An 18,935-nucleotide genomic window follows, 5' to 3' on the forward strand; every position below is an offset into this window, starting at 1 on the left:
CCATTCAATTTCATTTTTTGTCTGGCTACTGCTTAAAAAAATAAGGTCGCGGTTAATCTTCGGGTGCGATCATACCAGCACTAATGCACCAGACCCCATTAGAACTACGCATTTAAGCGTGCTTTAGCGAGAGTAGTACTAGGATGGGTGACACCCTGGGAAGTCCACTTGTTGCACCCATTTTGCCTCTTTTTTTTTTTTCACCGTTCTTCGGACAGCCAATCTGATTTTTAGCCCATTCAATCACCTTCGCCTCATTTTCGACAAATTTCTCGATTTTAAATCGTTTCCAGATTATCCTATTCCATTCAATTTCATTTTTTGTCCGTCGACTGCTTGAAACAATAAAGTCACGGTTAATCTTCGGGCGCAATCATACCAGCACTAATGCACCGGATCACATCAGAACACCGCAGTTACGCGTGTTTGGACGAGAGTACTACTAGGATGGGTGACCCCCTAGGAAGTCCTCGTGCTGCAACCCTTTTGCCCTCTTCTTTTTTTTTTCACCCTTTCCCAGACAACCTTTCCGATTTTTGGCCCATTCAATCGCCGTCGACTCTTTTTTGACAAATCTCTCACTTTTAAACCATTTTCAAATTATCCTACTCCATTCAATTTCATTTTTTATCCGTCTACAGCATAAAAAAATAATGTCGTGGTTAATCTTCGGGTGCGATCATACCAGCACTACTGTAATGGATTCCATTAAAATTCCGCAGTTAAGTTTGCTTCGGTGGGAGTAGCACTAGGATGGGTGACCCCCTGGGAAGTCCTCATGTTGCACCCCTTTTGTCCATTTTTTTTTCTTTCTTCCCCGGACAGCATGTCCGATTTTTAGCCCATTCAATCACCTTCGCCTCTTTTTCAACAAATTTCTCGTTTTTAAACCATTTCTAGAGTATCCACTTCCATTCAATTTCATTTTTTGTCCGGCTACTGCTTAAAACAATAAAGTTGCGGTTTATCTTCGGGTGCGATCATACCAGCACTATTGCACCGGATCCGATCAGAACCCCGCAGTTTAGCGTGCGAGGGGTGAGAGTAGTACTGGGATGGGTGACCCCCTGGGAAGTCCTCGTGTTGCGCCCCTTTTTATTTTTTTTTCTTCTCTGTTTTTTTTTTTCCACCCTACCCAGACAACCTGTCTGATTTTTTACCCATTCAATCGCCTTCGCCTCCTTTTCGACAAATTTCTCTCTTTAAAACCATTTTTAGATTATCCTATTCCATTCAATTTCATTTTTTTGTCCGTCTGCTGCTTGTAACAATAAGGTCATGGTTAATCTTCGGGTGAGATCATACCTGAACTAATGCACCGGATCCCATCAGGACTCCGCAGTTAGGCATGCTTTGGTGAGAGTAGTACTAGGATGGGTGACCCCCTGGGAAGTCCTCGTGTTGCAACCCTTTCGCTCCATTTTATTTTTGTTTTCAACCTTTGCTGTTCAACCTGTCTGATTTTTAGCCCATTCAATCGGCTTTGCCTCCTTTTTGACAAATTTCTTGGTTTTAAACCATTTCCAGATTATCCTATTACATTCAATTTCATTTTTTGTCTGTCTACTAAATAAAATAATAAAGTCGCGGTTAATCTTCGAGTGCGATCATACCAGCACTAATGCATCGGATCCCATCAGAACACTACAGTTAGGCATGCTTGGGCGAGAGTAGTGCTAGGATGGTTGACCCCCCGGGAAGTCCTGGTGTTGCATCCCCATTACCGTTTTTTTTTTCACCCTTCCCCTGACAACCTGTCTGATTTTTAGCCCATTAAATCGTCTTCGCCTCCTTTTCGACAAATTTCTCGCTTTTAAACCATTTGCAGATTATACTATTCCATTCAATTTCATCTTTTGTCCGTCTTCTACTTAAAACCATAAGGTCGCAATTAATTTTAAGGTGCGATCATACCAGCACTAATGCACCGGATCCCATCACAACTCCGCAGTTAAGTGTGCTTCGGCGAGAGTAGTACTAATATGAGTGACCCCCTGGGAAGTCCTCGTGTTGCACCCATTTTGCCCCCCTTTTTTTATTTTTTATTTTACTCTTCCCTCGACAACCTGTGCGATTTTTAACCCATTCATTCGTCGTCGCCTCCTTTTCGACAAATATCTCGGTTTTAAACCATTTCCGGATTATCCTATTCCAGTCAATTTCATTTTTTTGTCTATCTACTGCTTAAAACAAGAAAGTCGTGGTTAAGCTTCAGGTGCGTTCATACCAGCACTAATGCACCGGATCCCCTCAGAACTCCGCAGTTAGGCGTACTTGGGAAAGAGTGGTACTAGCATGGGTGACCGCCTGGGAAGTCCTCGTGTTGCACACCTTTTGCCCGTTCTTTTTTTTTTTTTTCACCATTCCCCAGCCAACCTGTCCGATTTATAGCATATTCAATTGCCTTTGCCTCCTTTTCGAAAAATATCTCGGTTTTAAACCATTTCCAGATTATCCAATTACATTCAATTTCTTTTTTTGTTCGCCTACTGCTTAAAATAATAAAGTCGCGGTTAATCGTCGGGTGCGATCGTACCAGCACTAATGCACCGGATCCCATCAGAACACCGCAGTTAAGCGTGCTTGGGCGAGAGTAGTGCTAGGATGGTTGACCCGCTGGGAAGTCCTCGTGTTGCACACCTTTTGCCCTTATTTTTTTTCTCTATTTTTTTTTCACCATTCCCCAGACAGCCTGTTCGATTTTTAACCCCTTCAATCGTCTTCGCCTCCTTTTCGAAAAATTTCTCGCTTTGAAACCATTTTCAGATTATACTATTCCATTCAATTTCTTTTTTAGTCCATCTACTGCTTATAACAATAAAGTCGTGGTTAATCTTTGGGTGCGCTCATACCAGCACTAACGCACCGGATCCCATGAGAACAACGCAGTTAAGCGTGCTAGGGCGAGAGTTGTACTTGGATGGGTGACCCCCTGGGAAGTCCTCGTGTTGCAACCCTTCCCGGACAACATGTCCGATTTTTAGCCCATTCAATCGCCTTTGCCTCCTTTTCGACAAATATCTCACTTTTAAACCATTTCTAGATTATCCTATTACATTCAATTTCATTTTTTGTCTGTCTACTACTTAGAACAATAAAGTCGCTATTAATCTTCGGGTGCGAACATACCAGCACTAATGCAACGGAACCCATCAGAACCCGCAATTAAGCGTGCTAGGGCGAGAGTTGTGCTAGCATGGGTGACCCCCGGTGAAGCCCTTGTGTTGAAACCCTTCTGACCTTTTCTTTTTTTTTTTTTCACCTTTTCCTGGACAACCTTTCCGATTTTTAGCGCCTTCCCCTCCTTTTCGACAAATTTCTCGCTTTTAAACCATTTCCAGATTATCCTCTTCCATTCAATTTTATTTTTTGTCCATCTACTATTTAAAACAATAAAGTCGCGGTCAATCTTCGAGTGCAACCACACAAGCACAAATGCACCGGATCCCATCAGAACTCCGGAGTGAAGCATGTTTGGGCGAGAATCGTACTAGGATGGGTGACCCCCGGCAAAGTCCTCGTGTTGCACCGCTTTTGCCCCTTTTTTTTTCACTCTTTCCCGGCCAACCAGTCCGATTTTTAGCCCATCAAAATCGCCGTCGCCTCCTTTCCAAAAAATTTCTCGCTTTTAAACCATTATAAGATTATCCACTTCCATTCAATTTCATTTTTTGTTCGGCTACTGCTTGAAACAATAAAGTCGCGGTTAACCTCCGGGTGCGATCATACCAGCACTAATGCATCGGATCCCATCAGAACTCCGGAGTTTAGCGTGCTTGGGTGAGAGTAGTACTAGGATGCGTGACCCCCTGGGAAGTCCTCATGTTGCAACCCTTTTGCCCTTTTTTTTTTTTCACCTTTCCCAGATGAACTGTCCGATTTTAGCGCATTAAATCTCCTTCGACTCCTTTTCGACAAATTTCTCGTTTTTAAACCATTTCCAGATTATCCTCTCCCATTCAATTTCATTTTTTGTCTGGCTATTGCTTAAAAAAAATAAGGTCGCGGTTAATCTTCGGGTGCGATCATACCAGCACTAATGCACCAGATCCCATCAGAACTACGCATTTAAGCATGCTTTGGCGAGAGTAGTACTAGGATGGGTGACCCCCTGGGAAGTCCACTTGTTGCACCCCTTTTGCCACTTTTTTTTTTTTTCACCCTTCCCCGGACAACCAGTCTGATTTTTAGCCCATTCAATCACCTTCGCCTCCTTTTCGACAAATTTCTCGATTTTAAATCGTTTCCAGATTATCCTATTCCATTCAAATTCATTTGTTGTCCGTCGACTGCTTGAAACAATAAAGTCACGGTTAATCTTCGGGCGCAATCATACCAGCACTAATGCACCGGATCACATCAGAACACCGCAGTTACGCGTGTTTGGACGAGAGTAGTACTAAGATGGGTGACCCCCTGGGATGTCCTCGTGTTGCAACCCTTTTGCCCCCTTCTTTTTTTTTCACCCTTTCCCAGACAACCTTTCCGATTTTTGGCCCATTCAATCGCCTTCGACTCTTTTTCGACAAATCTCTAACTTTTAAACCATTTCCAAATTATCCTACTCCATTCAATTTCATTTTCTATCCGTCTACAGCTTAAAAAAATAAAGTTGTGGTTAATCTTCGGGTGCGATCATACCAGCACTACAGTAACGGATTCCATTAGAATTCCGCAGTTAAGTGTGCTTCGGCGGGAGTAGTACTAGGATGGGTGACCCCCTAGGAAGTCCTCGTGTTGCACCCCTTTTGCCCATTTTTTTTTCTTTCTTCCCCGGACAGCCTGTCCGATTTTTAGCCCCTTCAATCACCTTCGCCTCTTTTTCAACAAATTTCTCGCTTTTAAACCATTTCTGGAGTATCCACTTCCATTCAATTATAGATTTTGTCCGGCTACTACTTAAAATGATAAAGTTGCGGTTTATCTTTGGGTGCGATCATACCAGCACTAATGCACCGGATCCGATCAGAACCCCGCAATTTAGCGTGCGAGGGGCGAGAGTAGTACTGGGATGGGTGACCCCCTGGGAAGTCCTCGTGTTGCGCCCCTTTTGTCCTTTTTTTTCTTCTCTGTTTTTTTTTTTCCACCCTTCCCTAGACAATGTGTCCGATTTTTCGCCCATTCAGTCGCCTTCGCCTCCTTTTCGACAAATTTCTCTCTTTAAAACCATTTTTAGATTATCTTATTCCATTCAATTTCATTTTTTGTCCGTCTACTGCTTGTAACAATAAGGTCGTGGTTAATCTTCGGGTGAGATCATACCTGAACTAATGCACCGGATCCCATCAGGACTCCGCAGTTAGGCATGCTTTGGCGAGAGTAGTACTAGGATGGGTGACCCCCTGGGAAGTCCTCGTGTTGCAACCCTTTCGCTCCATTTTATTTTATTTTTCATCTTTGTTGTTCAACCTGTCCGATTTTTAGCCCATTCCGTCGGCTTTGCCTCATTTTTGACAAATTTCTTGGTTTTAAACCATTTCCAGATTATCCTATTACATTAAATTTCATTTTTTGTCTGTCTACCAAGTAAAACAATAAAGTCGCGGTTAATCTTCGAGTGCGATCATACCAGCACTAATGCACCGGATCCCATCAGAACACTGCAGTTAGGCATGCTTGGGCGAGAGTAGTGCCAGGATGGTTGATCCCCCGGGAACTCCTCGTGTTGCATCCCCATTACCATTTTTTTTTTTACCCTTCCCCTGACAACCTGTTCGATTTTTAGCCCATTAAATCGCCTTTACCTCCTTTTCGACAAGTTTCTCGCTTTTAAACCATTTGCAGATTATACTATTCCATTCAATTTCGTTTGTTGTCCGTCTTCTACTTAAAACAATAAAGTCGCGGTTAATCTTTAGGTGCGATCATACCAGCACTAATGCACCGGATCCCATCACAACTCCGCAATTAAGCGTGCTTCGGCGAGAGTAGTACTAGTATGGGTGACCCCTTGGGAAGTCCTCGTGTTGCACCCCTTTTGCCCCCCTTTTTTTATTTTTTTATTTTACCCTTCCCCCGACAACCTGTGCGATTTTTAACCTATTCAATCGTCTTCGCCTCCATTTCGACAAATATCTCGGTTTTAAACCATTTCCAGATTATCCAATTCCATTCAATTTAATTTTTTTGTCTATCTACTGCTTAAAACAAGAAAGTCGTGGTTAAGCTTCGGGTGCGTTCATACTAGCACTAATGCACCGGATCCCCTCAGAACTCCGCTGTTAGGCGTACTTGGGCAAGAGTGGTACTAGCATGGGTGACCCCCTGGGAAGTCCTCGTGTTGCACACCTTTTGCTTGGTTTTTTTTTTTTTTTCCCACCATTCCCCAGACAACCTGTCCGATTTTTAGCCTATTCAATTGCCTTTGCCTCCTTTTTGACAAATATCTCAGTTTTAAACCATTTCCAGATTATCCTATTACATTCAATTTCATTTTCTATTCATCTACTGCTTAAAAGAATAAAGTCGCGGTTAATCTTCGGGTGCGAACGTACCAGCACTAATGCACCGGATCCCATCAAAACACCGCAATTAAGCGTGCTTGGGCGAGAGTAGTGCTAGGAAGGTTGACCCACTGGGAAGTCCTCATGTTGCACACCTTTTGCCCTTTTTTTTCTTCTCTGTTTTTTTTTTCACCATTCCCCAGACAACCTGTCCGATTTTTAACCCCTTCAATTGTCTTCGCCTCCTTTTCGAGAAATTTCTCGCTTTGAAACCATTTTCTGATTATACTATTCCATTCAATTTCTTTTTTAGTCCATCTACTGCTTATAACAATAAAGTCGTGGTTAATCTTCAGGTGCGCTCGTACTAGCACTAACGCACCGGATCCCATGAGAACAGCGCAGTTAAGCGTGCTAGGGCGAGAGTTGTACTTTGATGGGTGACCCCCTGGGAAGTCCTCGTGTTGCAACCCTTCCCGGACAACATGTCCGATTTTTAGCCCATTCAATCACCTTTGCCTTCTTTTCGACAAATATCTCACTTTTAAACCATTTCTAGATTATCCTATTACATTCAATTTCATTTTTTGTCTGTCTACTGCTTAGAACAATAAAGTCGCGGTTAATCTCCGGGTGCGATCGTACCAGCACTAGTGCACCGGATCCCATCAGAACACTGTAGTTAAGCGTGCTTGGGTGAGAGTAATGTTAGGATGGTTGACCTGTTGCGAATTCCTCGTGTTGCACACCTTTTGCCCTTTTTTTTCTTCTCTTTTTTTTTTCACCATTCCCCAGACAACCTGTCCGATTTTTAGCCCCTTCAATCGCCTTCGCCTCCTTTTCTGCAAATTTCTCGCTTTGAAACCACTTTCAGATTATTCTATTCCATTCAATTTCATTTTTAGTCCGTCTAATACCTTTCCGATTTTTTGTCCATTCAATTACCTTCGCCTCCATTTTGACAAATATCTCAATTTAAACCATTTCTAGATTATCCTATTACATTGAATTTCATTTTTTGTCTGTCTACTGCTTAAAACAATAAAGTCGCAGTTAATCTTCGGGTGTGATCATACCAGCACTAATGCACCGGATCCCACCAAAACACCGCAATTAAGCGTGCTAGGGCGAGAGTAGTGCTAGAATGGTTGTCCCCCTAGGAAGTCCTCGTGTTGCACACCTTTTGCCCTTTTTTTTCTTCTCTGTTTTTTTTTTCACCATTCCCCAGACAACCTGTTCGATTTTTAGCCCCTTCAATCGCCTTCACCTCCTTTTCGACAAATTTCTCACTTTGAAACCATTTTCAGATTATACTATTCCATTCAATTTCATTTTTAGTCCGTCTACTACTTATAACAATAAAGTCGTGGTTAATCTTCGGGTGCGATCATACCAGCACTAATGCACCGGATCCCATCAGAACTTCACAGTTAAGCGTGCTAGGGCGAGAGCAGTACTAGGATGGTTAACCCCCTGGGAAGTCCTCGTGTTGCAACCCTTTTGCCCCATTTTTTTTATTTTTTATTTTTCACCCTTCCCCGGACAACCTGTCCGATTTTTAGCCCATTCAATCGCCTTCGCCTCCTTTTCGACAAATTTTGCGCTTTTAAACCATTTCCAGATTATCCTATTCCATTCAATTTCATTTTTTGTCTGTCAACTGCTTAAAATAATAAAGTCATGGTCAAGCTTCGGGTGCGTTCATACCAGCACTAATGCACTGGATCCCCTCAGGACTCCGCAGTGAGACATCCCATTTTTGACCGTCCTCAAGACTTGGACGTCATCGTATTAGCACTCAATGATCATCTATGCTCGTGTTCGTTTTGAGTTCCCGGAGGTCTCGGCCACACGTCTTGCCTCAAGATCTCTCAACTTGACTGTTTTGTGCTTGGTTGTGGACCAAGCACTTGTGTTTTTTCTTTTAAGGGAAAGGGGTGGCTTGTTGGCCATTTCCTCAACCCATCGACCAAGGCATGAAGCCATCGGCCCCTTTTTCTTGCCATCGGCCAAAGGTGCTGGCCGATCGGCACTATTTTTGGTCGACCGGCCACCTTTGTTGGTCAATCGGTCATATTTTCCGGCTGACCCCTTTCCATCTGCTTTTGGCAGATATTTTAGGCCAGCTGTCACAGCTGGCATGCATATTTCATTCCCTCCATACACGTATATAGAGGGATTTTCACCTTGTGTTAGCTTCTTCAAGAAGCCTTGGAATTGGATTCCTATAAGAAGGGAGCTCCTCCTCCTTTCTCAAGGGTTAGAAAAAATCTGAGAAGAAATTATGTATCTATCTATCCATCTCTATATCTCCCTCTCTCTACATTTGTGTGTGCATTTGTGTTCTAAAGTGCATTTTGTCCATACTTTTGTACTAGAACACCTAGAGTTACACCATCCTTGTGTGCTGAGGTACTAGGAGGTTGGTTTTAAGGTTCTTGAGCTGGTTTTGATCAGAGAGAGTTGCTGGTCTTGTGTTCTTGAAGTTGTTCTTCAAAGGTGAGATTCTAAACTTTAGATACCCCATTCTTGCTTAAGCTTTTACACATACTTCTATATTGTTTCAAGCTTGACTCTAAACTACAAAAAGTTCTGATTTTTTATGCTTGTTATGGTTTCTTAAGGTCACTTTTTGGTTGGGGGTTGTCTACCCCCTCTTAGGCCTTGTTTGGCCTTGTTTTGTGCCTTTACTTTTGAGCTTTGGGATCATTTCAGTGGTGGAGAAGTGGTTTTGGAGTCTTGTATAGGAGGGGGACACCCCTCTCTCCTTATGTCTCATATGCTTGTGTTGTTGGCTTAGAAGAGTAGCATGTTTACTTAGCATGTCTCGGTTCTATTTCAACACTTTTTAGTGGCTTTTAGGACCTTCCTTAACTCTACTCCATGTTGGTTTGACGGCATCTTGCACGCTTTACATACTTGTAGAGTAATCTTGCATGTTTGCATAACATGCATCTTGTGTTTGGACCACTATTCTTGCATGTTTTGGCTCGACTCCAAGGAGCTTTCCCTCATGGTTTACCATGATTAAACTCTGTTCGGTGTTGTCTTGGTCATGCATGCATTGTTTTGCATAGCCTTGGTTCATTCTAGCTTGTAAGCTTTGTGCCTTGAGTTCATTAGCATGTGTTACTTGAAGTATTTTCATGATTTGGCATCATGTGAAATGTAATTTTAGTCCTTGTTTCATGGTCACACACTTGATCAGTGAACTTGATCAGTGAACTTGTGGGGGATAATGTGATGTGATCAGAGGTTGGACCACCTGTGGACGACACTCAGTTTACTCCAGAAGTGGCGTATGGCACGCACTGTTTTGAGCATTTGTGAATGCTAGTTTTGTACATTCTGACTTGGGCATTGGGTCAGTCTTGTTGTGTTGTTTTGAGTCTGCCTCTTTGTTTCGAGTCAGTCCTTTCATACTGAGTCAGTCAGGTCTGTCTTATTGTATCGAGTCAGTCCTGTTTTGTTAGAGTCAGGTGATTTCGGGGGTGTTACCTTGGATATCACTTGCTTGTTTTGTGTTTGTCCTTTTGCTTTCCTTTGAGTCTGTTTCTGCCGGGGAGCCAGTTGTGCCAACAGATTTGAATGGAACAGCAGTGATTTTCACACTCTTGTGTTTGCTTCTGCCGTGTGCCAGTTGTGCCAGAAATTCTAAATGAGATGGCAGTATTTGACTACAAGCTATGTCTTTTCTGTACCTTGAATTCATTGCATCAACCTAAGTTTTCCAAAACTTTTTTTCGAAACATTGTGAGAAAAACAAAGAGGAAGGAATTCCTCGGGTTTTACAAAACTTGATCAATTGAGAGAAAGAGAGGCATGTTAAGCCCTTAATGATCGAGATCATGCTTGTTAGTAAGAGTACTGAGAAGGATCCTGGCTTGATCCAGATTGGTCTTACACTGTCTTCAGCGCGAGCGATTTGTTGCTTTCTTAAAAGATTTCAAAAACTGTTTTGCGTGGTCCTGTGAAGACTTGTGTGGAATCGCTCTTGAGATTGTGCAGCCTAGGATCACTCTCAGCCTCAAGATTCAATCCATTTGTTTTCGAAGCTTGAACCCATTCAGAACGTTCAACGGTCAACCGCCATGTGAGGCCTGTGTGGCCAGATTCAAAGCAGCCCTCGAACAAGAGGCAAGAAAGTCAGATCAAGAAGATCAGATTTCATCAGAAGAGGCTTGCGAAGCTAGAACAAAAGCACCCCTCGAACTAGGGGGAAAAATGTCCAATATGCTCGAAGAGCTGAAGATGGATCCATCCGTAAATCAATGCAACGGCCACTCTCCTAGATACGGATGGCTGCAAAACCCTAAAACCATTTGGCATGGACTTGTTACACTTTTACCCTTTGAGAGGCTCGCTGGGCCGAAAACCCAAAAGGGCGACCTAGGCAAAAGTTAGAGCAAGAGAAAAGAACAAAAAAAAAAAAAAGGGAAAAGAAAATAACAACAAGAATAAAAGAAAAAAAAGAGAAAAGGAAAAAAATTAAAAAAAAAAAGAAAAAAGAATGAAAGAGAATGAAAAGATACAAAAATTGAAAAAAAAGAAGAACAAAGCTCGCAAGGTCGAAAACCCGCAACGGGCGCCTTGGCAAAAGTTAGAGCCTAAAAAGGAGAGGTTAATACCCGAGTGTACCTTAACCCCGAACTACCTATGGCTTGATTCCCATCCTTGGGATACATAGGCAACTTCATTCTGAAGTCCAGCCCTAAAACACTTCAAATTTGATCATGTCCATGTAATGGTTCTGATAATCTTTGCCTTCTCTGTATCCGAGAGTTCGGCTGCAATCATCGCTTCGAGGACTGATTATAATGCGCTGCAGTGCCATTCACACAAGGGGCAACTTTCCGTTGCCATTCAATGCATTGCTGTGCCATTCAAACTAGGGGCAATTTTCGTCCAGATCCGAGGTTGTACGTCTCAAGAGTAAGTTCCGCGCTTGTTAAGCATCGGCCGTTTGCAAAAATAGTTTTTGAGAATTTTTACTGAGGTTGACTAATTTTCTTGAAAATTGTTCCATCTTTTCCAAAAACTGGACCATTCCTTGGACCCAAAAAAGGAAAATTTTCAGTGCTCATAGCCTGACTTGCATGATTTCAAATCAAAAATCGAACAAGTGTGTTAATCTAACTCTCATGTTGGTCAAAATTGTTTTAGTAGAAAATCAAAACAAAAAATGGTCAAAATAATGAACTAAGGGCACAGTTGAGTCAGGCTTCCTCTCTTTTCCCTGTTGTCAATGCATTTGCTAGAAAGGGCACTCTACTTGCCAGAAAGGGCACAACTGAAGTCAACAACAAAGGGCTGAAAGCTCTCTCATCCTCCAAGCGACGAGGTATCAAGACAAGTGCGAAGCACGAACTGGAATGGGGTGAGATATTCCACTCCCTCATCTGGACAGATCTGATCATGTCTGAACTTCCCAGCAGAGCATCATCAACTGATGTCAGCTACAGATTTGCTACATACCCAGTTGTAGCGCAACCCCCTCTGTGGGAGGAATTCACTGTTGTGAACAAGAATCAAAAGCTGGTAGAATACCAGGGGCAAGGGCCCATGACTTCCTGTTTATCCATCAACCACCCAGGGGTGGGATTGAAAAAAATGAGAGATTGAATAATAGAGAGATGTGCGATGAGAGAAAAAGTGAGAAAAGGGCTTTTTCAGAAAAATAGAGCTTGAGGGCCGAGTGATGTGAGGATCACAAATGAGAAAGGGTGGGAAACAATACCCGGTGAAACAGGCTCCCTGTGCACGTCTGTGTGTCGTGTCTTTTGTTTTGTTTGTCTCGATTCTTGCTTTGAGTCGTTCCGAGCGTGTCTCGATGTGTTTAGGTTGTTTACCTTTTGTTTTCCGTTGTTGAGTCGTAGTGCGCTGTATTCAGTCATTGGCTCAATACCCGGTTAAGAACTCATTTCTTAACTTCAAAAATAAAATCGCTTTCTGCTTAGAGTGCTGTGCCATTCTTCACGTTTGTGGAAAAGAAGATTTGTTCTTTCATAAAACTGCAGGGTTCAACCCAAGTCATGTCAGAACAGTAAAACCAGGACCTATTTGAAGCTATATGGGTTCCAGACTACAAAACAAAAGCAAAAGAGGAAAATATCGGGTATCTGAGTGTGCTTCAACTTCGAAAAACTCCGTGATTATGCTCCAGATGTACCTCTTCAGGCCTTGTCAGTGCTCCGAAGAATGAGTGTGCCTCTACTCCAAGCTTAAGCCTGCTTCAAGTCAGAATGGCAATTAAAGCAGCAGCAGATGTTATCTCTCGCCAATGTAAAACAGGGTGTCCCTTTTTCGAGCAGAGTTGTGTTGCCAAGTCCTCCGAAAGGTAAATCGGAGGCACCAGAGTACATGTTTGATGCCCTTCCATTGCATAGAATGTGAACTTTCATATACACTTCGGTTGCATGCGTGCCGCGCGTCGTTATGTTTCTGCATAGAATATGCTTTCAATGTTGCATGGAAAATGCCCCCATACTTGCATAGAAAATGCATTTTATCGCACTGTCTTGTGCACCTGCATTGCATTGTTTTGCGCGCTCCTCTGTTTGTAAACACTGGGATACGTCCTTTTGTTTCTTATACCTTTCTGAAACACCGGGATACGTCCCCATGTCCTGATGTTTCTCCCTCCTTTCGAAACACCGGGATACGTCCCTACGTTTCCTTTTCTCCTTCTTTTCCGAAACACCGGGATACGTCCCTATGTTTCTCTTACCTTTCCAAAGCACCGGGATGCGTCCCTATGTTTCTTCTTCCATTCCGAAACAACGGGATGCGGCCCTATGTTTTTTCCTTCTCTTCGAAACACTGGGATACGTCCCTATGTTTCTCTTTCCATTCCGAAACAACGGGATACGTCCCTATGTTTCTCTTTCCATTCCGAAACAACGGGATATGTCCCTATGTTTCTCCTCCCCTCCGAAACACCGGGATACATCCCTATGTTTCTTCTCCTTTGTCGAAACACTGGGATACGTCCCTATGTTTCTCCTCCTTGTTCGTAACACCGGGATACGTCCCTAATCTTTGGGATACGTCCCTAATCTCTGGGATACGTCCCTAACCCTTGGGATAAGTCCCTAATCTTTGGGATACATCCCTAACCTTTTGGATACGTCCCTATGTTTCTCTCTCTTCAGTTAAAAGCGTTCAGAATACGTTCCAATGCTCACACCATTTCGAAACACCGGGATACGTCCCTATGTTTCTCCCTTCTTTCGAAACACCGGGATACGTCCCTATGTTTCTCCCTCTTCGGTTAAAAGCATTCAAAATACGTTCCAATGCTCACACCATTCCGAAACACCGAGATATGTCCCTATGTTTCTCCCTGTCCCTTTTCCCCACACGATTTCAGTGTGTTTGGAATTCATCTTAGGTTGCATTGTCATGCACACCTCTTCACTTGCGTTGTCACGCACATTCCACTTGCATTGTTTTGAATTATCAAACCGGCTTCGCAAAAGCGTATAATTCCAATTACAAACTGGCTTCGCGAAAGCGTATAAGTCCAATTACAAACCGGCTTTGCGTAGCATATAAGTCCAATGTTCAAACCGGCTTCGCGTAGCGTATAAGTCCAATTATCAAAGTCTTCCTGCATATCATTTGCATCCTGCCCCTAAACTACGCTGGTTTGATTCCTTGCAAAGGGATACGTAGGCAGCCTGTGGGCACAACCATTCTTTCATATGTATTTTGTTTGTTTGTCCAAGTCTTCGGCCTTGTCAAAAATAGGTCGTCTTTGGGCTTTGACATTCACTCCCGTCAGTCTTATGACTTCCGAGTTCTGTCAAAGAGGGGCAATTGTAGACACCCCATTTTTGACCACCCTCAAGACTTGGGCGTTACTGATGGTTTACTTGGTGGAGAAAGGTGTGCAGGGCAAAGGTTCAGTTTCTTCGGCAAGGAGAGAGACAAATCTCAACTTCACACCCCATTTTGGACCAAAGCTATTTTGGATGGTTTTTAGACCTTAAAACCCTCTCTTTCAAAACTTTTTTGAAATAAAGTTTCTGCGATGTTCCGAGGCTCGCATTTTGTCAAACGTTGCGCTTTTCGGTAAACCGAGCAGGGACAAAGTGGAAATGAATGAAAGAGAGATGAAATCTTTGAAAAATCTTTCAAAACACCTTTCTTAGGGGTTTGAAGTTGAAGAAAGGAGGGGAAGAGAGAAGAAACCAAGTTGGAGGAGAAGAAAGGCATGAATCCGGGTAGAAGGGAGTCGAGCAGTCCTCGCTGATCCTCGCTGAATCGGGCTTATTAATCTGCATACTTGGATTTTAGCTATGGGGCCACCACCTTCGGAAAGCTCACTTCTGGGGCTTCATTTTGTATTCAAGAATCTCTTAAATCCGAGTCCGGATGGCGGAGATATGAATGGTTGAAGTTGGGCATCATCCCGGTTGGATCGAAACTGAGCAGCCTTCACCAAAACAAGCATAACTCTTTGATGCAAGGCTGGTTCCATTGGAAATCTTACTTCCGGGGCTTCAATTTTGATGCAAGGCTGGTTCCATTGGAAATCTTACTTCCGGGGCTTCAATTTTGACAGAAGATTGACCTGAAAAGGAGTTCATATGAAGAAGTTATGCTCGTTTGAAGTTGGACCTGCAGAGCAGATTTTTCCTGCCGACCGGCCAGAACAGATGGCCGACCGACCGAATAGATGGCCGACCGGCCAGAACAGATGGCCGACCGGCCAAATAGATTTCCGACTGGCTAGTTAAAGTAGCCGACCGACCAATTTTGCTAGCCGACGACCTTCCGGAGTATTCTACAGATTGAATGGATGCCAGCTGTGCCAGCTATTCTCCACTCAACCCACTGTCCGAGGGGCTGCCTTTTGGGGGGGGGGGAATTTGAATTTGTTTTTCCCCCCCTTTCCATAGCCTCTCTCCCTCTATATAACCAGCCCTCCACCACCATTTTGAAGGGTTACAAAAACCAGCTGAGGCTTTGATACATACACCCTCTATATCTCTCTCATTCAACCCTCCAAACCCTAAGGTTCCTGCACCCTTTGCACTACAACCCATAGCACCACACCTCTACACTCCATTCCAGCAACTTGGAGGCCATTTGAAGAGGTTGAGAGCTCAGAAAGTTGGTCCAAGAGCTGCTGGTTTACTGCTCTACAAGGGTGAGTTCTTTTCCCTTTTCTAGTCTTTTCTTGCTTCATCTATAAGCCATACTTGCAAGCATTTTTGGGCTCCGACCCAAACTGTAAATGGTCATATTTTGAGCTCCCGTTCATGTTTGATTGAGGACCTCTTACTGTTTGAGGTCTCCTACTATCACTTGTCTCTTTATCCCCCTTTTAGGCCTTTTTCTTGCATGATAGTTTAGCCTCACTTGTGATAATTTTCGTGGCTTGATGTAAACTGTAAAGGGTCTTATTTTCATCCCCTCTACAACTTTGTTGAGGGGCTCATCACCATTTGGGGCCAGTTGCTGTCCCTTTGTGTTTAGTCTCTCTTTTAGGGCCATTTTTGCATGATAGATTAGCCCTATTTGCATTCATTTTTGGGACTTGTTATAAGCTGGAAATATGCATGTTTTGGGACTTGTTATAATCTATCATGTTTTGCATGATAGATTAGCCCTATTTGCATTCATTTTTTGTCTGTCTACTAAATAAAACAATAAAGTCGCGGTTAATCTTCGAGTGCGATCATACCAGCACTAATGCACCGGATCCCATCAGAACACTGCAGTTAGGCATGCTTGGGCGAGAGTAGTGCTAGGATGGTTGACCCCCTCGGAAGTCCTTGTGTTGCATCCCCATTACCGTTTTTTTTTTCACCCTTCCCCTGACAACCTGTCCGATTTTTAGCACATTAAATCGCCTTCGTCTCCTTTTCGACAAATTTCTCACTTTTAAACCATTTGCAGATTATACTATTCCATTCAATTTCGTTTTTTGTCCGTCTTCTACTTAAAACAATAAAGTCGCGGTTAATCTTTAGGTGCGATCATACCAGCACTAATGCACCGGATCCCATCACAACTCCGCAGTTAAGCGTGCTTCGGCGAGAGTAGTACTAGTATGGGTGACCCCCTGGGAAGTCCTCGTGTTGCACCCCTTTTGCCCCCCTATTTTTATTTTTTTATTTTACCCTTCCCCCGACAACCTGTGCGATTTTTAACCCATTTAATCGTCTTCACCTCCTTTTCGACAAATATCTCGGTTTTAAAGCATTTCCAAATTATCCTATTCCATTCAATTTCATTTTTTTGTCTATCTACTGCTTAAAACAAGAAAGTCGTGGTTAAGCTTCGGGAGCGTTCATACCAGCACTAATGCACCGGATCCCCTCAAAACTCCGCAGTTAGGCGTACTTGGGCAAGAGTGGTACTAGCATGGGTGGCCCCCTGGGAAGTCCTCGTGTTGCACACCTTTTGCTCTTTTTTTTTTTTTTTTTAACCATTCCCCAGACAACCTGTCCGATTTTTAGCCTATTCAATTGCCTTTGCCTCCTTTTCGACAAATATCTCGGTTTAAAACCATTTCCAGATTATCCTATTACATTCAATTTCATTTTTTGTTCGTCTACTACTTAAAAGAATAAAGTCGCGGTTAATCTTTGGGTGCGATCGTACCAGCACTAATGCACCGGATCCCATCAGAACACCGCAGTTAAGCGTGCTTGGGCGAGAGTAGTGCTAGGATGGTTGACCCGCTGGGAAGTCCTCGTGTTGTACACCTTTTGCCCTTTTTTTTCTTCTCTATTTTTTTTTCACCATTCCCCAGACAACCTGTCCGATTTTTAACCCCTTCAATCGTCTTCGCCTCCTTTTCGACAAATTTCTCGCTTTGAAACCATTTTCAGATTATACTATTCCATTGAATTTCTTTTTTAGTCCATCTACTGCTTAGAACAATAAAGTCGTGGTTAATCTTCGGGTGCGCTCATACCAGCACTAACGCACCGGATCCCATGAGAACAGCGCAGTTAAGCGTGTTAGGGCGAGAGTTGTACTTGGATGGGTGACCCCCTGGGAAGTCCTCGTGTTGCAACCCTTCCCGGACAACATGTCCGATTTTTAGCCCATTCAATCGCCTTTGCCTCCTTTCGACAAATATCTCACTTTTAAACCATTTCTAGATTATCCTATTACATTCAATTTCATTGTTTGTCTGTCTACTGCTTAGAACAATAAAGTCGCGGTTAATCTCCGGGTGCGATCGTACCTGCACTAGTGCACCGGATCCCATCAGAACACCGTAGTTAAGCGTGCTTGGGTGAGAGTAGTGCTTGGATGGTTGACCCGTTGAGAATTCCTCGTGTTGCACACCTTTTGCCCTTTTTTTTCTTCTCTTTTTTTTTTTTTCACCATTCCCCAGACAACCTGTCCGATTTTAGCCCCTTCAATCGCCTTCGCCTCATTTTCTGCAAATTTCTCGCTTTGAAACCACTTTCAGATTATTCTATTCCATTCAATTTCATTTTTAGTCCGTCTAATACCTTTCCGATTTTTTGTCCATTCAACTGCCTTCGCCTCCATTTTGACAAATATCTCGATTTAAACCATTTCCAGATTATCCTATTACATTCAATTTCATTTTTTGTTTGTCTACTGCTTAAAACAATAAAGTTGTGGTTAATCTTCGGGTGTGATCGTACCAGCACTAATGCACCGGATCCCATCAAAACACCGCAGTTAAGCGTGCTAGGGCGAGAGTAGTGCTAGAATGGTTGTCCCCCTAGGAAGTCCTCGTGTTGTACACCTTTTGCCCTTTTTTTCCTTCTCTGTTTTTGTTTTCACCATTCCCCAGACAACCTGTCCGATTTTTAGCCCCTTCAATCGCCTTCACCTCCTTTTCGACAAATTTCTCGCTTTGAAACCATTTTCAGATTATACTATTCCATTCAATTTCATTTTTAGTCCGTCTACTACTTATAACAATCAAGTCGTGGTTAATCTTCGGGTGCAATCATACCAGCACTAATGCACCGAATCCCATCAGAACTTCAGAGTTAAGCGTGCTAGGGCGAGAGCAGTACTAGGATGGTTAACTCCCTGGGAAGTCCTCGTGTTGCAACCCTTTTGCCCCATTTTTTTTTATTTTTTTATTTTTCACCCTTCCCCGGACAACCTGTCCAATTTTTAGCCCATTCTATCACCTGCGCCTCCTTTTCGACAAATTTTGCGCTTTTAAACCATTTCCAGATTATCCTATTCTATTCAATTTCATTTTTTGTCTGTCAACTGCTTAAAACAATAAAGTCGTGGTTAAGCTTCGGGTGCATTCATACCAGCACTAATGCACTGGATCCCCTCAGAACTCCGCAGTCAGACACCCCGTTTTTGACCGTCCTCAAGACTTGGACGTCATCGTATTAACACTCAATGATCATCTATGCTCGTGTTCGTTTTGAGTTCCCGGAGGTCTCGGCCCCGCGACTTGCCTCAAGATCTCTCAACTTGACTGTTTTGTGCTTGGTTGTGGACCAAGCACTTGTGTTTTTTATTTTA

At 43.1% G+C, this 18,935-nt stretch overlaps 10 non-coding genes and 23 pseudogenes across 10 annotated transcripts; all 33 read left to right on the forward strand.

The window, feature by feature from the left end:
- Positions 1-61: 61 nt before the first annotated feature.
- On the forward strand, positions 62-180 carry LOC114291392 (5S ribosomal RNA; annotated as a pseudogene).
- Positions 181-365: 185 nt separating this feature from the next.
- On the forward strand, positions 366-484 carry LOC114291386 (5S ribosomal RNA; annotated as a pseudogene).
- Positions 485-671: 187 nt separating this feature from the next.
- On the forward strand, positions 672-790 carry LOC114291454 (5S ribosomal RNA; annotated as a pseudogene).
- Positions 791-972: 182 nt separating this feature from the next.
- LOC114291419 (5S ribosomal RNA) lies at positions 973-1,092 on the forward strand (annotated as a pseudogene).
- A 199-nt stretch (positions 1,093-1,291) lies between these two features.
- Positions 1,292-1,410, forward strand: LOC114291469 (5S ribosomal RNA; annotated as a pseudogene).
- Positions 1,411-1,599: 189 nt separating this feature from the next.
- On the forward strand, positions 1,600-1,718 carry LOC114291451 (5S ribosomal RNA; annotated as a pseudogene).
- A 182-nt stretch (positions 1,719-1,900) lies between these two features.
- LOC145812330 (5S ribosomal RNA) lies at positions 1,901-2,019 on the forward strand (annotated as a pseudogene).
- A 194-nt stretch (positions 2,020-2,213) lies between these two features.
- Positions 2,214-2,332, forward strand: LOC145812380 (5S ribosomal RNA; annotated as a pseudogene).
- Positions 2,333-2,522: 190 nt separating this feature from the next.
- LOC145812154 (5S ribosomal RNA) lies at positions 2,523-2,641 on the forward strand. Its single transcript, XR_014355678.1, has one exon. It is a non-coding gene; the product is annotated as a 5S ribosomal RNA (ribosomal RNA).
- Positions 2,642-2,838: 197 nt separating this feature from the next.
- Positions 2,839-2,957, forward strand: LOC145812227 (5S ribosomal RNA). Its single transcript, XR_014355753.1, has one exon. It is a non-coding gene; the product is annotated as a 5S ribosomal RNA (ribosomal RNA).
- Positions 2,958-3,413: 456 nt separating this feature from the next.
- Positions 3,414-3,532, forward strand: LOC145812392 (5S ribosomal RNA; annotated as a pseudogene).
- A 183-nt stretch (positions 3,533-3,715) lies between these two features.
- Positions 3,716-3,834, forward strand: LOC114291450 (5S ribosomal RNA). Its single transcript, XR_014355620.1, has one exon. It is a non-coding gene; the product is annotated as a 5S ribosomal RNA (ribosomal RNA).
- Positions 3,835-4,017: 183 nt separating this feature from the next.
- Positions 4,018-4,136, forward strand: LOC114291445 (5S ribosomal RNA; annotated as a pseudogene).
- Positions 4,137-4,322: 186 nt separating this feature from the next.
- Positions 4,323-4,441, forward strand: LOC114291340 (5S ribosomal RNA; annotated as a pseudogene).
- A 186-nt stretch (positions 4,442-4,627) lies between these two features.
- LOC114291436 (5S ribosomal RNA) lies at positions 4,628-4,746 on the forward strand. The gene has a single exon (XR_014355807.1). It is a non-coding gene; the product is annotated as a 5S ribosomal RNA (ribosomal RNA).
- Positions 4,747-4,928: 182 nt separating this feature from the next.
- On the forward strand, positions 4,929-5,048 carry LOC114291482 (5S ribosomal RNA; annotated as a pseudogene).
- Positions 5,049-5,248: 200 nt separating this feature from the next.
- LOC145812343 (5S ribosomal RNA) lies at positions 5,249-5,367 on the forward strand (annotated as a pseudogene).
- Positions 5,368-5,555: 188 nt separating this feature from the next.
- LOC114291483 (5S ribosomal RNA) lies at positions 5,556-5,674 on the forward strand (annotated as a pseudogene).
- Positions 5,675-5,856: 182 nt separating this feature from the next.
- LOC145812264 (5S ribosomal RNA) lies at positions 5,857-5,975 on the forward strand. Its single transcript, XR_014355798.1, has one exon. It is a non-coding gene; the product is annotated as a 5S ribosomal RNA (ribosomal RNA).
- A 195-nt stretch (positions 5,976-6,170) lies between these two features.
- On the forward strand, positions 6,171-6,289 carry LOC145812364 (5S ribosomal RNA; annotated as a pseudogene).
- Positions 6,290-6,480: 191 nt separating this feature from the next.
- On the forward strand, positions 6,481-6,599 carry LOC114291437 (5S ribosomal RNA; annotated as a pseudogene).
- A 198-nt stretch (positions 6,600-6,797) lies between these two features.
- LOC114291379 (5S ribosomal RNA) lies at positions 6,798-6,916 on the forward strand (annotated as a pseudogene).
- A 158-nt stretch (positions 6,917-7,074) lies between these two features.
- On the forward strand, positions 7,075-7,193 carry LOC114291487 (5S ribosomal RNA; annotated as a pseudogene).
- Positions 7,194-7,505: 312 nt separating this feature from the next.
- LOC114291470 (5S ribosomal RNA) lies at positions 7,506-7,624 on the forward strand (annotated as a pseudogene).
- Positions 7,625-7,822: 198 nt separating this feature from the next.
- Positions 7,823-7,941, forward strand: LOC114291488 (5S ribosomal RNA). Its single transcript, XR_003639405.1, has one exon. It is a non-coding gene; the product is annotated as a 5S ribosomal RNA (ribosomal RNA).
- An 8,179-nt stretch (positions 7,942-16,120) lies between these two features.
- LOC145812374 (5S ribosomal RNA) lies at positions 16,121-16,239 on the forward strand (annotated as a pseudogene).
- Positions 16,240-16,421: 182 nt separating this feature from the next.
- LOC114291448 (5S ribosomal RNA) lies at positions 16,422-16,540 on the forward strand. The gene has a single exon (XR_014355586.1). It is a non-coding gene; the product is annotated as a 5S ribosomal RNA (ribosomal RNA).
- A 195-nt stretch (positions 16,541-16,735) lies between these two features.
- Positions 16,736-16,854, forward strand: LOC114291536 (5S ribosomal RNA; annotated as a pseudogene).
- A 189-nt stretch (positions 16,855-17,043) lies between these two features.
- LOC114291461 (5S ribosomal RNA) lies at positions 17,044-17,162 on the forward strand. The gene has a single exon (XR_014355787.1). It is a non-coding gene; the product is annotated as a 5S ribosomal RNA (ribosomal RNA).
- Positions 17,163-17,359: 197 nt separating this feature from the next.
- LOC114291364 (5S ribosomal RNA) lies at positions 17,360-17,478 on the forward strand. The gene has a single exon (XR_003639392.1). It is a non-coding gene; the product is annotated as a 5S ribosomal RNA (ribosomal RNA).
- Positions 17,479-17,635: 157 nt separating this feature from the next.
- Positions 17,636-17,754, forward strand: LOC114291400 (5S ribosomal RNA; annotated as a pseudogene).
- A 314-nt stretch (positions 17,755-18,068) lies between these two features.
- On the forward strand, positions 18,069-18,187 carry LOC145812381 (5S ribosomal RNA; annotated as a pseudogene).
- Positions 18,188-18,385: 198 nt separating this feature from the next.
- On the forward strand, positions 18,386-18,504 carry LOC114291534 (5S ribosomal RNA). Its single transcript, XR_003639427.1, has one exon. It is a non-coding gene; the product is annotated as a 5S ribosomal RNA (ribosomal RNA).
- Positions 18,505-18,935: the final 431 nt, after the last annotated feature.

Source organism: Camellia sinensis, chromosome 14, assembly GCF_055761805.1.
Source record: "Camellia sinensis isolate YWXY chromosome 14, ASM5576180v1, whole genome shotgun sequence".
In the NCBI taxonomy this organism is placed as follows: domain Eukaryota; kingdom Viridiplantae; phylum Streptophyta; class Magnoliopsida; order Ericales; family Theaceae; genus Camellia; species Camellia sinensis.